Raw genomic sequence first — 25,273 nt, 5'->3', positions numbered from 1 at the left:
GATGGGAAACCCACTTCTGTCTTGGCAGCACGGGTGCGTCAACTCAGGGAGGGAAATGCTAACCGAGGGAGCTACACTAAAGTGAAGGTAGCCTCAACCTCCCATGACCAAGGTGCTGGGCATTACAGAAGGGAGGATGATCTGTCAGACCCACTTGAAGGAACCTCCACTATGTATGTTCAGGAAAGGAGTAATAGCCAGGGCTAGAGGGGCCCTGCCTCTAGCCAGGGAGAGGCACGGGATAACAGAGTCTATTGGATGGTGTGGGTCCGATGGCCTGGCACATCAGAACCACAAGAATACAGGGTATTAGTTGATACTGGTTCACAATGCACTCTAATACCATCAGAACATGTGGGGGAAGAGCGTGTTTCCATTGTTGGGGTGACGGGGGGATCACAGGAATTGTCTTTGCTGGAAGCTGAGGTGAGCCTGACAGGAGAGGGGTGGCAGAAACATCCGATTGTAACTGGCCCAGAGGCACCGCCCATTCTAGGCATAGATTTTCTCAGGAGTGGCTACTACAAAGACCCAAAGGGATACAGATGGGCTTTTGGAATAGCTGCTGTAGTGGCAGAGGGCATTAAGCAGTTGAACACCTTGCCTGGACTGTCAGAAAACCCATCTGCAGTGGGACTCCTGAAGGTGGAAGAGCAACAAGTGCCAATTGCCACCTCAACAGTGCACCGCCGGCAGTACCGGACGAATCGAGATGCTGTGATCCCCATCCACAAGATGATCCGTGAGCTGGAGAGCCAAGGGGTGGTCAGCAAAACCCACTCACCCTTCAACAGCCCCATCTGGCCCGTGCGCAAGTCTGATGGAGAATGGAGATTGACTGTGGACTATCGTGCGTTGAACGAAGTGACTCCACCACTGAGCGCTGCTGTGCCGGACATGCTGGAGCTCCAGTACGAGCTGGAGTCCAAGGCAGCAAGGTGGTATGCCACCATTGACATTGCCAACGCATTTTTCTCCATTCCCCTGGCAGCAGAGTGCAGGCCTCAGTTTGCCTTTACATGGAGGGGCGTGCAGTACACCTGGAATCGTCTGCCCCAGGGGTGGAAACACAGCCCCACCATCTGTCATGGACTGATCCAGGCTGCACTGGAAAAGGGTGAGGCTCCAGAACACCTGCAATACATAGATGACATCATTGTGTGGGGGAACACGGCAGTGGAGGTATTTGAGAAAGGAGAAAAGATCATACAGATTCTGCTGAGAGCCTTGCTTTGCCATTAAAAAGAGCAAAGTCAAAGGACCTGCCCGAGAGATCCAGTTCCTGGGAGTAAAGTGGCAAGATGGACGGCGCCAGATCCCCACTGAGGTCATCAATAAGATCACCGCAATGTCTCCACCAACCAGCAAGAAGGAAACACAAGCTTTCCTAGGTGCCATAGGCTTTTGGAGAATGCACATTCCTGAGTACAGCCAGATTGTGAGCCCTCTCTACCTGGTCACCCGTAAGAAGAACGATTTCCACTGGGGTGCTGAGCAACAGCAAGCCTTTGCCCAGATCAAGCAGGAGATCGCTCATGCAGTGGCCCTTGGCCCAGTCAGGACGGGACCAGAGGTAAAGAATGTGCTTTATTCTGCAGCCGGGAACCATGGCTTGTCCTGGAGCCTTTGGCAGAAGGTGCCTGGGGAGACTCGAGGGCGACCTCTGGGATTCTGGAGCCGGAGCTACAGAGGGTCTGAAGCCAACTACACTCCCACAGAGAAGGAGATCTTGGCTGCCTATGAAGGAGTCCAAGCTGCCTCAGAGGTGATTGGGACGGAAGCACAACTCCTCCTGGCACCCCGACTACCAGTGCTGGGGTGGATGTTCAAAGGAAAGGTTCCCTCTACCCACCACGCCACCGACGCCACATGGAGCAAGTGGATTGCCCTCATCACGCAACGCGCCCGCATCGGAAACCCAAATCGCCCTGGGATTTTGGAGATAATTACGAACTGGCCAGAAGGTGAAAATTTTGGTCTCGCCGATGATGAGGAGCAAGAACAAGTGAGCCGCGCTGAGGAAGCCCCACCGTATAACCAACTGCCAGCAGATGAAACATGCTACGCTCTTTTCACCGACGGCTCCTGCCGCGTCGTGGGGATGAACCGGAAGTGGAAAGCAGCCGTATGGAGCCCCACACGACAGGTTGCACAAGCTACTGAAGGAGAAGGTGGATCAAGTCAATTTGCTGAACTCAAAGCTGTTCAGCTGGCCCTGGACATTGCTGAAAGAGAGAAGTGGCCAAAGCTCTACCTTTATACTGACTCGTGGATGGTAGCCAATGCTCTGTGGGGTTGGCTGGAAAGGTGGAAAAAGGCAAACTGGCAACGTAGGGGAAAACCAATCTGGGCTGCCGACGAGTGGAAAGACATTGCCACCCGGGTAGAGAAGCTACCTGTGAAAGTTCGTCATGTGGATGCCCATGTCCCCAAGAGTCGGGCTAATGAGGAACACCAACACAACGAGCAGGTTGATCAGGCCTCAAAGATAGAGGTGTCACAAATAGACCTGGATTGGCAACACAAGGGAGAATTGTTCCTGGCTCGATGGGCCCATGACGCCTCAGGTCATCAGGGCAGAGATGCCACGTATAAGTGGGCACGAGACCGAGGGGTGGATCTAACCATGGACAGTATCTCTCAGGTTATCCATGACTGTGATACGTGCGCTGCCATCAAACAGGCCAAGCGAGTGAAGCCCCTCTGGTATGGCGGGCGTTGGTCCAAATATAAGTACGGGGAGGCCTGGCAGATTGACTACATCACACTGCCTCAGACCCGCCAAGGCAAGCGCTACGTGCTGACCATGGTGGAAGCCACCACCGGATGGTTGGAGACCTACCCTGTGCCTCATGCCACTGCTCGGAACACCATCCTGGGCCTTGAGAAACAGGTCCTTTGGAGGCATGGCACCCCTGAGAGAATTGAGTCAGACAACGGGACTCATTTCAAGAACAGCCTCATAAACAGCTGGGCTAGGGAACACGGCATTGAGTGGGTGTACCATATCCCCTACCATGCACCTGCAGCTGGGAAGGTCGAACGGTGCAATGGCCTGCTTAAAACCACCTTGAAGGCACTTGGTGGGGGGACTTTCAAGAACTGGGAAAGTAATCTACCAAAGGCCACGTGGTTAGTGAATACCCGAGGTTCCACTAACCGAGCAGGCCCTGCCCAATCTGAGCTCTTGGGAACACCAGATGGGGATAAGGTTCCAGTGGTACACATGAGAGGTATGCTAGGGAAAACTGTTTGGGTAAACTCTGCCTCCAGCAAAGACAATCCTGTCCGTGGGGTGGTTTTTGCTCAAGGACCAGGTTGTACCTGGTGGGTGATGCAAAAGGATGGAGAAACCCGATGCATACCCCAAGGAGACCTTGTTCTGGGGTGAACTACCTATGATACTGTGTCTGTAACTGCATGTATGTATGTAATTTAAAGGTTCTAATTTAATGTAGTATGTTAGCATGGAAAAAATTTGGGGTGGATAATGTTGTGGGTTGGCGAGGTTTAGAAATTTTTTCCCATTATTATGTTAAGCTAGCCGGGATGGCTCTCCTATTAGCCGTTAAGAGCTGGAGACAAAGGACTAGCTGAAGCAATGATGGCCCATTAGGGAAAGGTGGAGTCCTGCTTTTGTTTTCGGCAAGTAAGAGGACACTGGGGGTAGGAGAACTCTACAGCTCGCCGGCCGAACTCGAGGAGAGAGGTTCTTTTTCTCCTGTTGGGATCAGGCTTCTTGGATTTGGACTGCTAAAGCTTCCTGCTTCCTCTGAACAACTGGGAACTGGGACGCCCACGGTGAGCAGAGTTTCCTTCCTCACCCTTTTCTTCCACCTGGGGCGGTGAGGCCACCTGGCCCCCTCCCCTGCCCCTGCAGCAGCCGCGACTAAGAAGCCGCCCGCCCTGGTCCATCGGAGAGCCATCGGTGACTGAAAAAGGGACTGGGACTGAATTCCATTCTGTTCTGTCACTGTTTTTTTTTCTTTCGTATAGCTGATGCTGTTTTTGTTTGTCTTATAAATATTTCAGTAAAGAACTGTTATTCCCAACCTATACCTTTTTTGTGCCTGCGAGTTCCTGAATTCCCTTTTCCTGGTAATACTGTCCCTTTAAACCGGGACAACTGCCTCTAGCTTCAACAGTAGGTAATTGGTTGAAGACTTTTTCTGCTACCAGGCAGATCTTATCCGAAACAAACTTGGTTAATACCCATGTTTGTTTTTCCTGGCAATGTTATTCACCTTCTCCATACAGATATTAATGTATAATATAATTATTATCCTCATCTTTTGCACTATTTGGGCTTTGTTGAAGTTGCTGCAAAAGCACTCTTAAAGATCTTTTCCACATGCTTTCCCATAGATCATACTCTGAAGGAGTTAACAGACATCTGAACAAGTCCTTAATATCATTGGGTACCATCTCATTTGAACTAAATGTGGTTTTCATAATTTCCTTAAAAATCTCACTGTTTCTGCCAAACTCTCTTTGGACCTCACAAATTTCCTTTTTATCTTTATAGGACAAAGGCTGATAACTTCTCTTGCCATTTTTCCTACCAAGATAAACCACTGGAGCTGCTGATGTTATGTAATTTTCTTCCTGGTTTAGACTTTCAGGGTTTGGCAATACCTTTTCACCAGACCCTGTAGAATGTTTACCTTCCCCCAACGCAGGGACACCGTCTGTCTTGCAGGGGCTGTGAGTTGGGCCTTGCCCACGCCCCTCCGCACCAGCACTGAGCCCTGCAGGGTCCCCAATCTCCCCCTTGTAGTAGCTTGGGGGACAGCCATGTGTAACCTGAGACGGAGCAGGAAAGAAGTAATGTCCTAATTTAGGGCAAATTTAGGGAAAACCTCTGGAAGAAGCCCCAGAAAACAAAACCCCCACGACTCCTCCACCTACCACCGGGTTCGGGAAGAATTTCCTCAGAGGAAAAAGTGGAAAAAACCTGTTTATTTAACAAATAAATAAACTCCCAACACAGGAAATAAACTCCCCAACACAGGAAAAGAAAATGAACAGCCCCAGATGACAAAAAACTCTTTCACCGCTCTGAGAGGATGACAAACTCAGAAAAATCTCTCCTGCGAGTGGTCGGCCAGTTATCAGTCTCCGGCGCTGGGGATGACTGCTGCAGATCACAAATTGCAGACTCCCGGTGTTCCTTGGTGTTTCCCAGGTCCCGGTCTGGAACAGGTTCAGATGGTATACAAAAGGGAAAGAAAGAAAGAACAAAAAAAAAGTCCAGGGAAAGAAATTGGACTGCCTAACTAAACTAACTAATAAGCAAAAACAAAAGCAAGCAAAGCTAAAGCCAGCAAGCCAAGCAAGCAAAAACCAAAAGCCTGCCCAAGCCAGCAAACCTAGCCTCTCCTAAGCACAGACAATGGGGGAGAGGAGCCAACTGATAAGTAGACAAAACAAACCTTCACTTAAACAGAACACACGATTGGGGATACAAGCACCATAACATCACCCCAGGACAGGTAACCATGGGAACCAGGGTTACACGTAGAGTGAAGGTTGCATGGTGGGGGCAGGGCGGCTGAGGGCAGGAATGGATTGGTGGCTGGGACCAGGGGGGAAAAAAGAATTGTGGGATGGAGGAGGTGACATGTGACTGCTATTTGCAGCCCCCCGGAGACAAGCCATGTGGCCGGGGCCATCTTGGACCTTGCCCCCAGGCCCCTCAGGATCAGTCACATGGCCAGTGCCCTGAGGAGAAGAAAAGTCTGAACTCTGCTCTGAAGGGAATACAATAGGGAGAGAAGGATACAAGGAAGAGCAGTTGACAATTTGTTGAAAATTATAAGATCCTGGATACTGGGGAGGACTCTGGGACCCAGAGGAACTGAAGCCATGCCAACTGCCCTGCGGATCCCAGGGTGACCCATGAGTCCCCTCCAGCCCCAGGTTAGAGGATTTTAGAGAAAGGGAAAGGGGATCCAAGGGTCTTTGCTGTTGCTGTCTGTTGTTTTCTGTTTGAAGTAAAAGTTTCCTAATTTGTAAAAATATTGGGAGAAATACAGAGACTTTTTCATCTCCATTTTCCACTTTTAATGTTAATAAATCTCCAATCTTTTTCCAAAATAGAACCGAATTCATATCTTCCAAATTAAGATCTGATTTTTCCACAATAAATCAGCTAGCAAAATGTACTAAACTTTTCTTAGAGATTATAACATCTCCAGAATTTAAGATTTCCCTAATCTGGGAAATCATGCTCTTTTGAAGAGAAGATTGCTGTATGCCCATTTCAAAGCAATTGACTCTAATATCTACCCTTAATCCACAGTTAAAACACAGAAAAATGTGGGTTTTTTGTCTTTCCCGCTCATTGCAGGGAGGAGGGAGAGGCTACTGGCGTTCGCCGCCGTTCCCTCCCCCTGCCGGGGAGTACGCTGGCCGCAGGGGCGCTGCCGCCCTTTTTGAGACCGATCCTGGCGTGCTGAACCTCCCATACTGCTGACCGGCTCCGGGCCGTCCTACACGCCCTGTGGCTGCGTGTCTGCCGAGCTCTGCGCACGGTCCATGCCCCTGGCCAGCCGTGTATGCACTCCGAGCTCCCCCTCGGCACCCTGCTGCCACACAAACACCCGTAACCCCCCCCACAGAGGGAACTGCATGGAGTTCCAAGGACCCGCCCTGTCTGAACCTGAGGGCTGTACTTACCATTCTCCAGCGAGTGCCTGGGGCTGTAAAAACTGTGAATTTCGGTCCCCGTTCAGAAATCGCTCACCCTGGGCTAGGCGAGTTCCCAATCCTGTCCCTGCAAGCTGAAACTACTGTAAAAGCAATTTTTTTGCCTTCAGGGTAATTAACCTGTCCGTGGACTTACTGAATCCTTGTAATAGGACTGCCAGTACCTCGTGTGGGCTCTCTAATGAAGAAGCCCCATGTTGGACCGCCAATTGCTACTGTATCCGATGCTCACCCCGCTCCCTAGTAACTGCAGCAGAGCAAGCCTGGGACAATAGCGTGAACTAGGGGTAAAAGATATAAAGAGGCTCTTTTCTTCTGGGGGGTTCCTTGGTTTATTTCTTCATGGCTTTCAGGGGCCAAAGAGGAAGTTTCCCAAAGTCTGAGATATTTTCTAGGATCAGAAAAGGGGAGGAGAAACTTGGTTTCCTTCCAATAGGGTAGCAGATAAGGTCAGTCCACAGCTATTACAGGGTCCACAGGAATCAAGGGACATACCACTCTTAATACATCTCAGGTACAGAGTTACAACAAGATTTAACCTTTTTTGATCAAATGTCTAAAAACCGCTCACTGCCACTTGCACTTAAGGCTTTTGCATTCACACTTTTTAGGGCCAACCTCCTTGAGAGGAATTTTATGCAGCTAGTTATCCTATTCAGGGAGGTAATTAAAACTCCTCCCATCACCTACCCAGGTGTCACCTCAGAATAGGTATGAGGCCCTGCATCTTGAGGGTGAGCCAGATGACACAGAAGAAAATGATCTGCCCAGTGAGCCTCCCAATTACGCTTCATCTCAGATGGATCACCACCTCTAGCATTAAAAAGGAAAGAAGGGTAGTTATAGTAGGTGACCCCTTCTGAGGGGAACGGAGGGCCCCATATGTTGACCGGACCCATCACACAGGGAGGTCTGCTGCCTCCCTGGGGCCTGGGTACGGATATTACCAGGAGACTTCCTGGGCTGATTCAGCCCTCTGATTATTACCCACTGCTTATACTCCAGGCTGGCAGTGATGAGAGTAAAAAGAAGAGCACCAGGGCAATTAAAAGGGACGTCAGGGCACTGGGTCAAGTGGTTGATAGGGCAGGAGCACAGGTAGTGTTCTGCTCAGTCCCTTTGGTGGCAGAGAAAAATGATGAAAGGAATAGCAGAGCACACATTATCAACAAATGGCTCAAGGGTTGGTGTCATCAGCAGAATTTTTGGTTCTTTGATCATGGGACAACTTCTATGGCACCTGGCCTGCTGGAACTGGATGGGCTCCATCTCTCTGTTAAGGGCAGAAGGATTTTAGCTCATGAACTGGCAGAACTCATTGAGAGGGCTTTAAACTAGGTTTGAAGGGGGAAAGGGATATAGCTGGGCACTCTGGAAGCAGGTCTAAAGGTGGTAAGCCTGAGGTAGGAGTGAAATAAGTATCCCAGCTGAAGTGCATGTATACTAATGCACACAGCATGGGTAACAAACAAGAAGAGTAGGAAGCCACGATGCAATAGCAAATCTATAATGTAGTCACCATCATGGAAATGTGGTGGGACAACTCACATAGCTGCAGCACTGCACTGGATGACTACAAGATCTTCAAAAGAGACAGGAAAGGAAGAGGAGGTGGAGGGGTGGCTTATTATATTAGGGAGGATTTGATGCCATAGGTATTGAAACTAATGACGATGAAGTTGAATACCTGTGGGTAAGAATTAAGGGGAAGGCCAACAAGGCTGAAATCCTACTGGGAGTCTGTTATCGTCCACCCAACCAGGAAGAAGAGGTGGACAACTGATTCTATAAGCAACCAGAGAATGTTTCAGGATTACCAGCCCTTGTTCTTGTAGGTGACTTTAACCTACCAGACATCTGCTGGGAGCTTAATAAAGCAGAAAAGAGGCAGTTCAGGAAGTTGTTAGTGTGTGTGGAGGACAACTTTTTGTCACAGCTGGGGAGTGAGCCCACCAGGGGAGGGACTATGATAGACCCGTTGTTTGCAAATAGAGATGGGATGGTGAGAGATGTGGTGGTTGGAGGCCGCTTGCGGCATAGTGATCATGAAATTATAGAGTTCTCGATATTTGGTGAAATGGGGAGGAACATCAATAAGATTTGTACATTGGACTTCTGGAGGGCAGACTTTGGCCTATTTAGGAGATTTATTCAGAGAGTTCCGTGGGAAGCAGCCCTTAAAAACAAAGGAGTCCAGGAAAGGTGGGCGTGCTTCAAAACAGAGATCTTGAGGGCATGGGAACAGACTGTCCCTGTGTGCCAAAGGATGAGTTGATGAGGCAAATGTCCAGCCTGGCTGTGCAAAAAGGTTTTGAAGGAACTTAGAGATAAAAAGAGGATGTATCATCTTTGGAAGGAGAGTCAAGTCTCTAAAGAGATATTTAAGGTGTTTGCTAGGTGTGGTGGTTTGTATTAATCTCCTAAAGTAGTTCCCTATCAGGACCTGGGCAGCTTCCTCTATGTCTGACAAAAAAACAATCAGTGACTGATTTTGAGAACTGGCAACTTATTAAACCACTGAGAAAGCTGGACACATCTCTGTGGATATGCATTTTAAAACAAACAAAACTCGGAATTGTCGCTTCTTCCTTCCACCTGAGTAAGAGGTAACACTGTCCTGGGCCCCTCTGCAAGGCCTGGGCCAGGCCGGGAAGGGTCGGGCAGGCTCTATCAGGGCTGGGGCCCCAACATTTGATAGAAAGAGGGAGGGGAGGCCCACTTGACTGCTAAGATTCAACCCTCCCCCCCTGCCAAGTGAGGCCAGGGGGCCCGCAGCTCAGCTGAACAACTAGCTGACACATTAAAATACTACCCTGCCGCTGTCCCGGGCCACAGGGAGTCCCTGGGGTCCCAGGAGCAGCTCTGGGCAGGGCCTGCCCAACGTGGCCCCTGCAGCCTGGCGGGGGGCTGAGCTGGGCTTCTCCCTCCGGAATGGAATGTAGTTAGAGCAACACACCACCATTTTTAACTGGGCAAATCCTAAGACCCTAGCTTTTCCCCATCATGACTGCCAAAGAATTATCCACGGTAAACAGCTCCAGCCGGCACCCGACAGGGATCACATGACCATCTGCAGGCCCGGGGAAGATATTAACTTTTTCACTGCCCAGAATGAGACTGGCAGACACTTTCTTCTCTCTCCTGAGTGAAAGAAAAGGACCGAGATGAAGATACATGAAAAGACCAAGGTCAAACAAAAGGAAGAAGTCAGGTCCCAGATGGAAGGGACTGATAGAGATGCCTCACTGTTAGATTGAAATTTCTCTTTTTTAAACTGTGTAGAAGAGACTCTTGTTTCCCTATAACTTACAAAAATGCATTATGGGGTGGATGAAATGTTCTAACTCTAGACATGAGCAGAGGTATTTGTGCTAAAGTAAGCAGATGTTGAAGTGACTGTAATCCTATGAGAAGTTTGAACAGAGAGGAGAGAAGACCCCTGCTGCCGCCCAGGGAAGAGAAGAAAAGGATCTCTGTTTTCAATGATGAAGAGAGCTTTTGTTTGAACTGTTATGGTCCTTAAAGTGCTCTCCATAAGTTGACATGGTCCTCAATAATGCTTGTGGGAAGACTGTTAGTTGAGGAAGGAATTTTTACACAGTGATCATGATTTACCAAAATATGAGTATTAGTCTAATACCGATACTCAACTGTGATGGACAAAAGACTCTCTAACAATTTAAAGTTAGAAAGTGTATGTTTATTCAGAGCTGGACAGCTCTAATAGGCACTGCAAAATTACAGGTGATCACAGAGTCCCTTTATTGACAAAAGCATCAAACAAATACATATTCATAATAACAGCCCCTCCCATTCCTCACTTCCTATGGTAATTAGCTTGAATAGCCATTAAGCATGTGTGGTTGGTTTCTTGAATTAAGTCTGGGGTCGTTTTTGTGGGGAGGGGTCTTAAAAGGAGGAAGTAAGGCGAATTTTCCTCACCCTGAACTCTCGACCTTTTCTATCAATGACAATACAAATGGCTTTTGGGGCAACTCCAATTTTCAAAGAATAAATTTCTGGTGGCAATTGTTTGTGGTTTTTTGGATCTACTTACTAGTTTCATCCTTTCCCATTGCAAGCACAGCTGAGCAAACATAAATTGAGAGGCAATCAATTATTTAAGTTTCAGGTAACTATCTCAAGCCCAGTTTCTTCTAATTTAACTAAAATCCTAATTTCTCTAAGATTAGTGTTTCAATCAGATTTCCATTCTCTGACATCAAGGCCACAAGAAAACAATTTCTTATAGAGAACATCTCCATACACTGAAGAGAAGTCTCCTCTCCCAAGTAAATTGGTGAAAGACTATTTTTAGAGGTGGCAAACCGACTGTTTTGTTTCTGTATGTTGTCAGTATGAATGAAAATAAGTTGTGGGGGGAGGAGAAGTGTTCTAAAAGTTTCATTCTGATTTTTGTTATTTTTTCTTATAGTTTCTAGTAATAAGTTTTTTCTTTGTACCCTTTAAAGTTTGAGCCTGCTTTACCTTTCTCCTAATCCTATCTCACAGCAGGAAATGAGTAAATAATTCTAGTGGGTGCACTGGTAATTTAGCCAATGCTAAACCCACAACAATAATTGGTGCATTAGTGGGGAAATTTCATATTGGTGAACCAAAACCACTACACGAAATTGGTGTTTCTGCCCTGTTTCAAACTGAAACTGTGGCACTAGAGCATGTAGGAAAAAATTGGAGAGATCAAAGCTCAGTTAGAGCTTATTTTGGCACCTTTTGTGTGGGATAATAAAAAGTATTTTTATGAATATATTAATGGCAAAAGGAAGGGTAAGGCCAACCTTTGTTCTCACCTGGAAGCGGGAGGGAATTTAATAACTGCAGATGGGGGAAAGGTGGAAGTGCTTAACGCCTTCTTTGCCTCAGTCTTTAGTGGGAAGATGGCTTACCATCAGGACAACTGTCCTCCTGGGTTGGTAGATGGTGTCAGGGAGCAGAACGGTTCCCGTGTTATCCAGGAGGAGGTAGTCAGAGAACCGCTGAACTGCTTGGATGTTCATAAATCGATGGGACCACATGGGATCAATCCCAGGGTGGAGGGACCTGGCAAATGAGCTTGCAAAGCCGATCTTCATCATTTACCAACAGTCCTGGCTCACTGGTGAAGTTCCAGATGACAGGAAACTGGCCAATGTGACTCCCATTCACAAAAAGGGTGGGAAGGAGGATCCTGGAAATTATAGGCCAGTTAACCTGACCTCAGTACCCAGTAAGGTAATGGAACAGTGTAGAGTGAGTGTCATCATGCAGCACCTACAGGAAAGCCAGGGTATCAGACCCAGCCAGTATGGCTTTAGAAGGAGTAGGTTGTGTTTGACCTGCCTGGTCTCCTTTTATGACCTGGTGCCTCACGTGGTGGATGCAGGAAAGGCTGTGGATGTCGCCTATTTGGACTTCAACAAGACCTTTGACACTGTCTTCCACAGCATACTCCTGGAAAAGCTGTCAGCCCATGACTTGGACAGGAACACTCTTTGCTGGGTTAAGAACTGCCTGGATGGCTGGACCCAGAGAGTGGTGGTGAACGGTGCTTCATCCAGCTGCCGACCAGTGTTCCTCAGGGATCTGTGCTGGGGCCTGTTCAGTTCAATATTTTTACTGATGACATGAATGAGGGTATTGACACTTTCATTAGAAAATTTGCGGACAACACGAAACTGGGAGCATGTGTTGATCTGTTGGAAAGTACGAGGGCTCTGCAGAGAGACCTGGAATAGTTGAATGAATGGGCAGAGTCCAGAAAGTAGAAGTTTAATAAGTCCAAGTGCCAAGTCCTGCATTTTGGCAACAATAACCCCTGCAACACTATAGGCTGCGGAAAGTGTGGCTAGACAGTGCCAAGACAGAAAGGGACCTGGGGGTACTGGTCGACAGATGAGTGAGCATGAGCCAGCAGTGTGCCCTGGTGGCCAAGAAGGCCAATGGCATTCTGGCCTGTATCAGGAATAGTGCAGCCAGCAGGACATGGGAAGTCATTCTTCCCCTCTATTTGGCACTGGTGAGGCCGCACCTTGAGTACTGTGTCCAGTTCTGGGTCCCTCAGTTTAGGAAGGATGTTGAGATGCTTGAACACGTCCAGAGGAGGGCAACAAGGCTGGTGAGGGGTTTGGAACACAAACCTTATGAGGAACGACTGAGGGAGCTGGGGTTGTTTAGCCTGGAGAAAAGGAGTCTCAGGGGTGACCTTATCACTCTCTGCAACTTCTTGAAAGGTGGTTGTAGTCAGGTGGGGGTTGGTCTCTTTCTCCAAGCAACAACTGACAGAACAAGAAGACACCGTCTTAAGCTGTGCCAAAAGAAATATAGGTTGGATATTAGCAGAAAGTTCCTTTATGGAAAGAGCAATAAAGTACTGGAATGGTCTACCTGGGGAGGTGGGGGAGTCACCATACCTGGATGTATTTAAAAAGACTGTATATGATACTAGGTGCCATGGTTTAGTTGAAGTGTTAAGGCATGGGTTGGACTCAATGATGTTGAAGGTCTCTTCCAATGTAGTGTTTCTGTGACTCTGTGGTTCTCCTGAGCAACTTGTGTATTTAATTTCCTTTCTCATTTTCTTTAGTACCAAAATGACTGCATTTCTCTTTTCTTTTGTCCTTTGTGAATCCCAAATTGCAAGTGGGATTTATTATTCTTTTTAGTGTGGGGAGTGGGTTACATTTATTTTGTTTTTTAATTAATGAAAACAAGACTTTGGGAAGTTGGCCATCCCAGGTCATTCCTTACAGGAGAGCATGTCTCTGTTTTGTCTCTGACTCATTTTTACTTCTTATATTGTAATTTGGGTTTGTTTACTCAAACTCTTTGCTGGATCTAAGCAACCTGGTGATATGGGTGCAACACTAATCTTAGAGAAATTAGGATTTTAGTTAAAAGTTAGAAGAAACTGGGCTTGAGATAGTTACCTGAAACTTAAATAATTGATTGCCTCTCAATTTATGTTTGCTCAGCTGTGCTTGCAATGGGAAAGGATGAAACTAGTAGGTAGGTCCAAAGAACACAAACAATTGCCACCAGAAACTTATTCTTTGAAAATTGGAGTTGCCCCAAAAACCATTTGTATTGTCATTGATAGAAAAGGTCGAGAGTTCAGGGTGAGGAAGATTTGCCTTACTTCCTCCTTTTAAGACCCCTCCCCACAAAAACGACCCCAGACTTAATTCAAGAAACCAACCACACATGCTTAATGGCTATTCAAACTAATTACCATAGGAAGCGGGGGATGAGAGGGGCTGTTATTATGAATATGTATTTGTTTGAAACTTTTGTCAATAAAGAGACTCTGTGATCACCTGTAATTTTGCAGTGCATGTTAAGGGGCTACCCCACACTGCTGCTCAGCGCTGAATAAACATACGCTTTCTAGTTTTAAATGGTTAGAGAGTTTTTTGTCCATCACAGTTGAGTATCGGTATTAGATCAATACTCATATTTTGGTAAATCAGTTGGCGACCCAGATGGGACACTTCTCTCTGGCCAAGGGACCAGCAGGGTGTGGGACCCCTCTAGGGTGCCCACCTGGGATCTTCCTAGGGAGAGGACTCCATTTCCTCACTAGCACCCTGGAGAACAGAACTAGAACTGCCGGAGACACAGACAAAAAGGTATGTTTAAAAATTGAAGATAGGTACCTTTAAGAGAGGCAAATTGGTAAGATGCTGCGAGACATCATGCGCACAGCGAAAAAACCTAAAGTGGATTTGTTTATAAGTTTCCACGGAATTTGGTACTGGTTTGTGCAACAGATAAGGCTGGAATTCTTGCTCCGTAGTGGGGGAGTAGCGGCAGGCTGGTAGTGGCCGCCAGGAGTAGACCTCGTGCGGCAGGGGATGGGTGGAACTCAAATTGGTTTGTGTTCCAGCTAAGGCTGGAACTCTTGCCCCATAGTGGGGGAGTAGCGTTGGGCCGGTAGCGCCAACCAGGAGTAGAGCTCACGCAACAGGAGGTCGACGGAGCTCAGGCAGCTGTAATAACAGCGTTGCCAGTATTGTTGTGGTACGGGAGCAGTGGTACCTCCAGTTTTATTTGTGGTTTAAAGGCAGCGCGGTGGTGATTTCCAACTTGGGGCACAGGCTGCGGGCATTGGGGTGTGATGACTGCATTTTTGGCTTGCAGAATACAGTGATAGCAGTTTGTGTGCGCCAAATGTGTGCGTGTGTTTGAGCATGCAACTTGTTTTTGTGAGTTTTGTGTGCTTGAACTGTGAGTTAGTGGCACGCTGTATGTGTTTTGGTTTGTGTGTTTTTGAGAGTGTGTTGGCAAAAGTTTTGTATGTGTAAGTTTTGAAAGAATTTTGAAATTTACACCTGAACAGTAGACACCTAAAAAGCTGAGGAATTTGGAGCACTTGTATTATGTGAATTATATGAACTAGGCTATGTGTGTTTAATTTGACTGTGTGTTTGTGTAAGTAGCAAAATTGTGGACAGTGTATTGCTGAGTGAGAGCAGCAATTGTGTGTGATTAAGCTGTTTGTTTTGTGTTTAAAAGAAGTGAGCGGTGCGAGACGGTCTAAAAATTATGCCCAGGATAGTCCAGCGTAATCCCAGCAACAGACATCGGTGGGGTGATCCAAGTTTTTGCATAGACAACGTCTCTGTTTCTGCTCAACCTTGAAAAGTTTTAATTTTGGCTGTTCGTTTTAACTGTGAAAAAAATATAGTTAGTTATTTGTGAGGTTTTAGAATTGCTGGTGTAAAGGGTTAGTTTCTAAGTGCAGAGGGGTGAGGCAGCGACATGTGTCCAATGCTACTGCCCCCCCCACCACAGAGAAACTGTGTCTTGGCCAAAGTCTGACAGATTTTTGGCATAGCTTTGTGAATATTTTACCCAAGGTATAACAAGAAAGGTTTAGTTTACTAGCAACCTGTAATGAGCAATTAAAAGGAATGCGAAAAAAATTTTTTGCTTTGTTATTTTGTGTAAGTTTTGTAAGTGAAGTGTTTGAGAGTGTTTGGTTGTGATATGTGAATTCCCTTAGAGGTGAATAAAAAGAGTTTCTCCTTAGTTGAGTAGAGTGTGTGGTGAACATTTTGAAACAAAAATGATTGCCAATTTGTGTTGAAAGAAATAACCATTTGTCTTGGTCGGTGACTTGAGCTTTAAAAGAGTTATTTTAAGTGAGTTGGTTCACTGGTTTTTCATGTTAACCCTTTTTTTGTTGGTTGTTTTGATTTCTTTCCTTTTCTCTTTGATGGGAAAATTATATGTCAAAGAATAAAAAGTTCAGGGAATGATCCTAGGCTAAAGGAACTTCCCTGTCCAAAAAGGAGCTGACTTTAACCCGTGAGTTGTGTTTTGTTGTGCAGTTTATTGAAAACTGTAAGTTTAATAAATATATAAGTCAAGAATACCTAAAAATGGAATTTATAGTAAACACAAAGGCAACATATTTGATGTTAAATAAAGCCCGGATATCTATAATAAATAGTTACAGTAAATTCACGAATACAAGCCGCACTGAGTATAAGCCGCATCTCTGGGTGTTGGCAAATATTTCGGTTTTTGTCCATAGATAAGCCGCACCCGAATATAAGCCGCTCTGTCGTTCGCAGCGAGGACCCGCGTGCAATTAGCAACAGAACCGCGGGAGGGCGGGGTTTACTGACTGAGCTAAGGCTGTGCAGGCTCGGCCCGCTAGGGGCCGCTGACGGGGCCAGGTGGCCCAACCCGGTGCTGCCGCTCGGGGCCGGCCGCCGCTGCCCCTGGGCTCGGTCACCCCGGGTCGGCGCTGCCCCGCGGTGGCAGGCAGGGACGGAGCTTCCCCCTCTCCTACGGCAGCGGCGGCGGGCGGGGACGGAGCGTTCCCGCGCCCGTGGCGCCGGCGGCGGGCGCAGACAAAGCACCCCGCCTCCTCCCCGGGCCGCGGCAATGGCGGCGCGGGGCTCCCGCCGGCTCCCCGAGACGTGGCAATGGCGGCGCGCACTTCCCCCCCCCTCCCCGGGCCGCGGCAATGGCGGCGCCCCCCCCACGTCGGCTCCCCGGGCCGCGGCAATGGCGGCGCGGCCCCCCCGAGCCGCGGCAATGGCGGCGCCCCCCCCCGTCGGCTCCCCGGGCCGCGGCAATGGCGGCGCGGCCCCCCCGCATCCTCCCCCGGGCTGCAGCAGGGAGGGAAGAAGAGAGCTCTCCCGCCTCTCTCCCCACCCCCCGTGCTGCCTGCAGGGAGCCAGGGCAACATGGTAACACTGTAACAATTGCGAAATGCCGGCTTTTACTGGCTGGTGCTTGGCTCAGCACTCTGGCTGGCACGTCTGGGGTTGTAAATGTCAGAAAATTATTAATATATTAGCCGCACCCGACTATTAGCCGCACTTCCGGGTTTCCACCAAAATTTTTGTCAAATTGCTGCGGCTTGTATTCGTGAAATTACTGTATGTTATAATAAAGGGGGTTACTGACCAGTTTGAAAAAGCATATTTTTGCAAACCACTAAAGTGCAAATTGGGGAAACAGTAGGGAATTCATCAATTTTTATATATGCCTAAAGCTCCAGCTGCACTTTTGGGCAAAGATCTGCTAGAGCAGCTGGAAGCAAAAATATTATTTAAAGATGAGAAAATTAGTTTGGAGGTAAAAGGTCAACAATATGTAAAATTGTTAAACCTAAAGTTAATAACCAAAGAAATTGAAACTGAAAATAAAAAAAAAAAATTAAGAAAATATGAATCAGGTGTTCCTTGGAGTGTGGGCCTCTAATATACCAGGGAGAGCAAAGAATGCTCTACCAGCACAAATCTGGCTTAAAGAAGGAAAACAATCAGTAAAGGTTAAACAATATCCCTTGAAAAGAGAAGACAGAAATGGAATTAGCCTAATCATTGAGAATTTTTTACAAGTAGGACTATTAAAAGAGTGTCAATCTGATTTTAATACTCCTATTTTGCCCATGAAAAAGCCCTGTGGATCATACAGGTTAGTACAAGATTTAAGAGCTGTTAATAAGATAACTGAAGATGTATACCCAGTGTCTGCCAACCCCTACACTTTGTTAACTCATTTAACACCTGAACTAACCTGGTTTACTGTTTTAGATTTTAAGGATGTTTTCTTTTGCCTCCCTCTCCATGAAGCCAGCCAGAAAATTTTTGCATTTGAATGGGAGAATCGCAAAACTTAATGTAAAACTCAGCTCACATGGTGTGTACTACCCCAGGGGTTCAAGAACTCCCCTACCATATTTGGAGAACAGCTGGCAAAGGATTTGGAGTCTTGGGACCCCACACCAGGAGAAGGACAACTACTTCAGTACGTGGATGACCTCTTAATAGCCACCCGGACCCAGGAGGCATGTGTGGATTGGACGGTAAGCCTCCTAAACTTTTTGGGCCTGCAGGGGTATCGGGTATCCCAAAAGAAAGCCCAGATGGTGAAACTAACAGTTATTTATCTGGGCTATGAAGTGAGTGCTGGACAAAGGACCTTGGGGCAAGCCCACAAGGAAGCAATATGCCAAACCTCAAAACCCTAGACAGTAAAAGAAATGAGCACATTTCTAGGCATGATGGGGTGGTGCAGTCTGTGGATTTATAACTATGGATTGTTCATTAAAACCCCTGTATGACTGAATCACAGAAAGGAGCAGGGGTCTTCAGGGGACAACAGAAGCAACATAAGCCTTCGACCAAGTAAAGAAGGTTCTTATGTCAGCTTCGGCCCTGGGACTTCCAGATGTGAGTAAACCATTTTTCTGTTTTCTCATGAAAAACAAGGGATTGCTCTGGGAGTACTAGCACAAGACCTGGGGCCGTACCGGAGGGCAGTTGCCTACCTCTCCAAACAACTGGATACGGCATCCAAGGGGTGGCCAGGGTGCCTCAGAGCTGTTGCAGCAGCAGCAGCAGTGAACATCCAAGAGGCACACAAGTTCACCCTAGACCAGAAGATGATCGTGCTAGTACCTCATACAGTGTCTGCAGTCCTGGAGGCAAAAGGGGGACACTGGTTTTGCCCACAAAGATTTATAAAGTACCAGGCCATACTGGTAGAACAAGATTATGTTGAAATTGTGGTAACTAACATTGTGAACCCAGCTTCTTTCCTCAGTTGGAATGTGGGAGAACCAGTGATCCACGGCTGCCTGGAGACCATTGAAGCCACCTAATCCAGTCACCCGGATCTGAACACCCCTCTCAAGAATGCTGAGACCTGGCTCACTGATCATCAGTAGAAAAGGACATGCTGGGTATGTGGTTACCATATGCAGACCATTGCCAACAAACACCTCTGTGCAAAAAGCTGAGATAATTGCCTAACCTGGACCTTAGAGCTGGCAAAACCAATCAACATTTATATAGACTCAAGGTATGCATTTAGAGAGATCCATGTACATGAAACTTTTGAGGGAAAAAAAAAAGACTACTGAACTCACAAGGGAAAAGTATTAAACATGCACAAGAAATAATACAACTATTAGATGCAGTTCAGTTACCTGAAAAGGTAGCTATTATGCACATCAAGGCACACAAAAAAGTGAGCTCAGAATTGAAAGAAGGAAATATGCTGGCATACAGAGAGGAAAAAGACGCAACCAAATGTGAGGTACCCAATGAAATGGTCGAGTCAGCATTAATTCCATATGACAAGGTCTCTCTTGAAGGTAAGAAACTTATTAAGGAAGAGGAAGTAACTTATAACCGGGAGAGGTGAGCTGTAACAAAAAAGGAAAATTGTAGTACCTTTCTACTTGTTGTGGTCATTAGTGCTAAAAGAATATGAGAAAACACATTAAGAGATAGATGCCGTATACAATTACAGTAATTTCACGAATACAAGCCGCACTGAGTATAAACCGCATCTCTGGGTGTTGGCAAATATTTCGTTCTTTGTCCATAAATAAGCCGCACCTGAGTATAAGCTGCTCTGTCGTTCGCAGCGAGGACCCGCGTGCAACAAAGTTGCCAATTAGTAACAGAACCGCAGGATGGCGGGGTTTACTGACTCGACTTGGGCTGTGCAGGCTCAGCCCGCTTGGGGCTACCGACGGGGCCAGGTGGCCCAGCTCGGTGGGGCCACTTGGCGGGGCCGCTCGGGGCTGGCCACTGCCTCTAGGTTCGCTCGCCCTGGCCTGGCGCTGCCCCACGGCGGCAGGCAGGGACAGAACCCCCCCCGCTCCTGCTCCCGCGGCGGCAATGACGGGCGGGGACGGAGCCCTCCGCCTCCTCCCCAAGCCATGGCGATGGTGGCACGGGACCCCCCCGTCTCTCCCCCGGGCTGCGACAGAGGAGGGAAGAAGAGAGCTCTCCCGCCTCTCTCCCCACCCCCCGTGCTGCCTGCAGGGAACCAGGTCCACCCGCGGCACAACAGAGTAACAATTTGTAACAATCGCAAAATGCCGGCTTTTAGTAGCAGGTGCTAGGCTCGGCACCCTGACTGGCACTTCTGAGGTTGTAAATGTCAGAAAATTATTCACATATTAGCCGCTCCTGAGTATAAGCTGCATTTCCGGTTTGGAAGCAAAATCTTAGTCAAAATGGTGCGGTTTGTATTTGTGAAATTACTGTATTTAAAAGACAGAATTCTAACTAGAAAATTATAAGGCACAGTAGCACAAGTAACTCGTCTGTGTGGTTTTTGCCTCCGAACTAATCCTCAGAATTTTCTAAAGCCTAAAGTTGGACAAATCAGGAAAGGTTGTGGACCTGGGCAACAATGGTAAATTGATTTTACGGAATTGCCCAGGAAAGGGGGGCATCGCTACCTATTAGTATTAACAGATACCTTTTCAGGACGGCCAGAAACCTTCCCTACCCGGACAGCTAAGGCACAAGAAGTGACCAAGGCACTGTTACAAGAAATAATATCACGTTTTTGAGCCTCAGTCACTATATCTTCCAATAGAGGGCCACATTTTATCTCGAGAATTGTACAGCAAATTAGTCGCCACCTCGGAATAGATTGGGAATTGCATACCCCATATCACCCTCAATCCAGTGACCAAGTAAAAAACAATGAACCTTTTGATCAACAACAAATTGTTGTTCTGGGGCAAGAGGCAAATTTGCCTTGGCCCCAGACTCTTCCACTGGCATTAGTATTGTATGGAAGACCATATGCAGTCCAAGAAGGAATAACACTCATTCAAGTAGAAGAAAAACTCTACACAAATACATGGTTGTCCTAAATAAACAACTTAAAGAAATTGGAAAATATGTGACTGGGACCCAAAGCATATTATTGGATCGACCAGTACATGATAGACAACCTGGGGATAAAGTATGTGTTGCGTTTTCTGCAGAGAAAACTTTAGAACCACAGTGGGAAGGACCATTCCAGGTACTTCTCACCACCTTCACGGCAGACAAGATCAAAGAACAGAAGGCTTGGATCCATCACTCCTAAGTGAAGAAAACTCCTGAAGAAATTTGGAAGATTGCACAAGGCGACAGAGACCTGAAGCTGAAATTCACCATGAACAGCGAGTATTGGACTTATAGTTATCATGGACATAATGCGAACGGTGGTGAACCTTGTGGTCATTGCTGTAACTTCAATCCCTACTCTTGTAATGCTTTAAGCAGAATGTAAAGGGTCACAAATGCAAGTACAGTAATTTCATGACCATAAGGCGCACCGGACTATAAGGTGCACCCCTGGGGGTCGGCAAATTTTGCAACTTTGTAGATCATATAAGGCGCACCGGACTTTAAGGTGCACTTTTTTTTTGCAGCGAGGAGCCGCGCGGAGCGCAACAAAGTAACGAATTACTGGCAGGTGCTCAATTTGCAAATATTTTTCAAAGATCGGTGTAGCCTTTAAATTCAACCTCAGGCACCCTCCCTCTGTGATCACCTGTAATTTTGCAGTGCATGTTAAGGGGTTACCCCACACTGCTGCTCAACACTGAATAAATATACACTTTCTAACTTTATATTGTTAGAGAGTCTTGTGTTCATCACAGTTGAGTATCAGTATTAGACCAATACTCATATTTTGGTAAATCATAAGGGACAATAATTTATGTTGTCCAAGAGGGAAGGCCAGCATGTGAGGTTTGTATTCTGAATCTGTCATAGCCTGTAATGAGCAAGAGGAGATTCTACCACTTGACAGTTCTTGGTTATCTACAGAAAATGCTACAATAGCAACTTTGCTTAAACTACTGCTAGAAGATTAGCCTGTTAGCCATGAAGGGACTGAAAACCCCCAAATGATCTTTCCTTGAAATCTGGGGTGCTCTGGAAAATTTAAGTATTTTAAACCCAAGTGACTACTTGACAGTCACATATAAATTTAATTTGCAAGTTGATGTGGGCTGAGGTTGATTTAATGGGATGTTTTATTCTTTAATGAAAAGAAGTTCTGAACTCCATAATTTCTTTTCCAGCAGCACAGAATGGATATCTTAGGAGTGAATGGAAGCACCAGTTATTGTAACAGTAGAATTAATACATTCTGTTTCTCTCACAAAGGAGGAGTTCTAATCTGTGTGCAAGTCCTGAACTCTGAACAGATGCCATGTTCAGTAAGACAATGAGACAATTTAGGCAAAACAAGCAAGGTCTCTTGTCCTAAGCAAAGGACCAGGAGTCAAGAAATACTGGGTACTCTTTCCAGGTCTTACAATGACTCCCGACGTGACCTTGGCAAGAGACTTAACTACTTTGAACTTCATTCGGATCTAAAGTGAGTGATCTGAACCTGGAATAAGCATACTTCGGGGACCATTAAAGTCAATTATATGACTGAGTAGTTTCAGCTAGTATCCATGAGGATGATAGTAAAGAAACCCAGGTGGGGTAATGAATTTGCCACAGTTGAAGTGACCCACATGGCTTGTCTGTGCCCACTAGTTCCAGCAACAAACTCTTTCCATACTAAATGGCATCCATGGCAAGAATTAAAGACTGGGATGAAGACATCAGGAGTATATGCCTGGGGTATAGAAAATTTAAAAGTTATGATGGACCAATAGGACAGGTATGCTAAACTTCTTTCCCTCCAACTGAAGCTTTAGAAATGAGAATGAAGCAAACCTATGGTAAAACATTGCTGGTGAAAAGCTTTGTTGCTTTAGAAGAGGGGAAAGACAGAGAGATCTCTGAAGACTTCTTAGTAGTCAAAGTTGTTTTCATCTAGCACTGTAAAAAAGGAGGTAACAACCATTCTTCTGGGACTTTAAAAATGTTTAAAGGTTTTTAAAGCTGTTTTTCTATTCAGAATCTTTTCTCACAACTATCTCTTCTACAATTGCCATATTCAACCTACTGGACTTGAAAGTATCTAAGTCTTCATGATGCTGAAAGCAGGCAAAGGAAAGTTTCCATTCACTGTTATTTGACCTACCCATTTGTCTTCTTGTCTCCCAACAGCCAGCTCACCACTGAATAAAAGGTTCAGGCACAATGAAATTAAAGCCATGCAGTGCGAGGTGTGTAAGATGTGCAACTACACCAAGATCCTGTCCACAAAGAAGAACCTGGATCATGTGAACAAGATCCTGAAAGCCAAACAGCTGCAGAGACAGACAGGCAATAACTTCATCAAGAAGCAGAGGAGGCATCCCTGGAAGCAATCTCTTTCCTTTCATGAAGACTCCAAAGACCAAATGCCTGTTCTGGAAAAATGCAGTGACCTTCCCAGCAAAAGAGGTCAGACACCAACACCCAACCCTTTAATATTAGAGCAACCAACCACTCAAGATACAGTCATGGCCACTATTGAGGCTGTCATACACATGGCTCAAGACATGCCATCACCACTAACTCCTCTCCCTCCTACCTCTTCTCCACCCCCTTTCCGTCCGCTCTGGAAACCCCAGCTTGGGAAAAGAAAAAAAAGTTTCTGCAGGAGGAAAAGAAGGACATGAAAGTGAAGTGGCATCAGAAAGGCAGAGGGAGCAAAAGTTAAGGCCGTTCCTAAGGCTGATAAACCTTGTTGGATGTTGGCTGCTAATAGCAGGCTACTCCAGTGACAACAATCAAAAAAGAGATGGGACCACCACTTGCATAATGAAGAGATGAGACCCCCATTTGATGCAAGCATGAAGCCGATTCATTGATTTCACACACCAATATACATACCTTTTCAACTATAGCTAAAAATAGCACAACCACATGATTGATGTTTCTAAGTGCATTACTTAATCAGAGCTCTGCACAGACCCTCTGCACAGACCTGTACAGACCAGCATAGGCACGTACGGTCTTGCATGATTTATCTTAAACAAAGCACACCTTTTGCTTCCCCATTCAGGGTTCTGTCTCGGCTTGCCAGGGCTTGTGGCCTACCAAACCTAGTACATCCACTTCAGTCATGAGTTGAGCAGTGCTCTGAGCCCTGTTCTCCAGCTGTATTTCTACATCTCCCACTTTATTTTCTAATAGTAAAATCATCTTCATAGATTTGTTTAATCATTTCTAAACATGTTGCAAAATGCATGGCAAGCAAATAATCAAAAGCAACAGTACAGCTAAAACATAAACTATTTTCACTAAGTTTTTGAGCCAACCAGTAAGCCCCCATTCCCTAAGCATGTGTCCAAGCCAGTCGCTATCATCTACAACTCTTTGTTTGGTGATGCTATCTCAAAGGGCTTTTATGCTAGCATGGATAGATTGAGAGTGATCAGAAAGGTTCATGCAGCACAAAACCTTCAAAGTCCTCACAACCATGCCCATGTGCTAAAAGCAAAAAATCAATAGCAACTCTATTCTGCAGTGTAGCATGTATGTCTCATGCTGTCAACGTCTGTTAATAAGCCTGTTAAAGCAGAGCTAGTGACATTAGCTTGCTTTGCAAGCCAACAGCTAAGTTTATTCAAGGTTTTTAATGTATGTACTCTGCCAATGGATGGGATTGTGGGGATTTTTGTCGCACCTCTGAGCTGGGTTATCTCTAAATGATTAAAGCAACTAGTAGTTGTTAAAAAGGTTATTTATTATAAAAGTGCATCAGTCTTCTAAGCACAGCCATAGACATCAAAGTCCATGCTAAGTTTGGCATAAAGTCCCGAACAAAAGCAGGAACCATCCCCGGAGGTCCCGGAGAGGGCCAGTGTTGCTACTGGATCTCCTATCTTCTTCTCGGGTGCTGGATACGCTGACAGGCATGGCAAAGCGATGGAAAAAAGCAAAGGCAATAGGCAAAAGCAAAGGCTATAGCAATAACTCTCCCCAATACATAATCTTTTATAGGGTTTTTCTGACAAACTAACACGTAAATTCAAACCACCTTCACTCAACCTATGAAAATCCTAATTTCTTAGCACGCTAGGATACGTATAAACTACATATTCAATCTATCTTGTTCTATCTGAAAAATGTAAACAATATTCTCACTGAAGTTCTATTCTGACTAAGTACTGTCTCGGACTTGGCTTCTGGAGCCTCTATTAAAAACAATAGTATGTTTTTCAACCTTCACTAGACCCTGTTCTTCTTCTCTGGCATCTTGAACCTTTTACTTACTAAAAACACTGCAGTTGTCACTGAAACTTACTTACTGACTTGCTGACTTACTTATTACTTATTTATTTATTTATCCTAAAACTCAAACCTACATCTAAACTTATACTTATTCTTCTACTTCAAATCCCCATTCTATGTGT

This window comes from Catharus ustulatus, chromosome W (genome assembly GCF_009819885.2).
Source record: "Catharus ustulatus isolate bCatUst1 chromosome W, bCatUst1.pri.v2, whole genome shotgun sequence".
NCBI lineage: Eukaryota > Metazoa > Chordata > Aves > Passeriformes > Turdidae > Catharus > Catharus ustulatus.
This window is presented reverse-complemented; position numbering follows the sequence as displayed.